Genomic DNA, 1,068 nt, shown 5'->3' on the forward strand with positions numbered 1-1,068 from the left:
CCCCCTCCTCCCTTATATGTTGCCCCCCCCCCCCCCCCAGCTCCCCTCCCTCTGCACCAGCCCGGCTGGGAACTGCAGCCAGGAACGGGCACAAATTACAGGCAAACGCCGCCTTTCCAGCGAGCGGCCCAGATCCCGAGGAGTTTTATAAGGTAATCAAATATGCAAGAGATTCAACAAACTAATTTCAAGCACACACCTGGGGTCCTCTGATAACGTCAGTTGTGCCTCTACAGCGCAAGGATTAAAATTTCATAGAGTCATGATTTCATCAATCGCTAAACTACAAAGGATTAATTAACAGCCAGGGAAGAGCTCATGGCTTGGAAATACAGTCTTAAGGAAAATATCTATCTCCGCTCTCCAGATGTCAGCACACAGACGAATAAAGCGCTTTGATGAAAACACTTTCTTATTATTAGCGACTCCAAAATATCGTGGTTTTGCGGCTAGAATTAAGGATGCCCAATTCCAATCCGCAGCCGCCCGGCTCTGTGTGTCGTCGCCTGCCCTCTCGGAGGGCGTTTTAGGCCGCAGGCTCCCGGGACGCAACCGTTGGGTGCACGACCGGCTTTCGTGCCCGTATTTTGGGGATCGGCAGAGATGTCTCCCTCGGTCAGGGGACGGGAAGAATCGCAGGCGCTCCCCGGCCCCCCGCCAGCCGTGCTTGAAAAGTTTGGGAAAGACGCAAGGACGCCAACTTGCCAGAGCCAGTCCCCCCTTTAAGTACATATTCGCATACGCCGTGACACCCTCCCCGCCTTGGGACGAAGGCTAGCGACTGCCAAAATCTCCTCCTGCAAACCAGCAGACCCTACGTCCCTTCTTAGGGTGTTTCGCAGGTGCGGGGGCCAAGAGAGAACACTTTGCCTCCACGTAAAACCCTGCCAAGCACCGGGGCTGAACCTCTCAAACACAGGCGTCCGCTCGGCCCCGAAAACGCGCGGCGGCTGCAGCTTCCGCGGTGCGAGCAGAGAGCAGCAGCAGGTCCCCCTTCCTTCCCCGGGAAGATGAATTAGGGAGCTGTCAGCGAGGGACAGCCGCAGCGGGTGGGTTGCTGGGAAGGGG

At 56.5% G+C, this 1,068-nt stretch overlaps 1 protein-coding gene across 1 annotated transcript in view; it reads right to left on the reverse strand.

Moving 5' to 3' along the window:
* LOC103916556 (zinc finger and BTB domain-containing protein 16-like) overlaps nt 1-1,068 on the reverse strand; it is a 46,797-nt gene that overhangs the window by 1,273 nt on the left and 44,456 nt on the right. The window lies entirely within an intron of this gene.

This window comes from Pygoscelis adeliae, unplaced genomic scaffold (assembly GCF_000699105.1).
Source record: "Pygoscelis adeliae isolate BGI_AS28 unplaced genomic scaffold, ASM69910v1 Scaffold275, whole genome shotgun sequence".
In the NCBI taxonomy this organism is placed as follows: Eukaryota; Metazoa; Chordata; class Aves; order Sphenisciformes; family Spheniscidae; genus Pygoscelis; species Pygoscelis adeliae.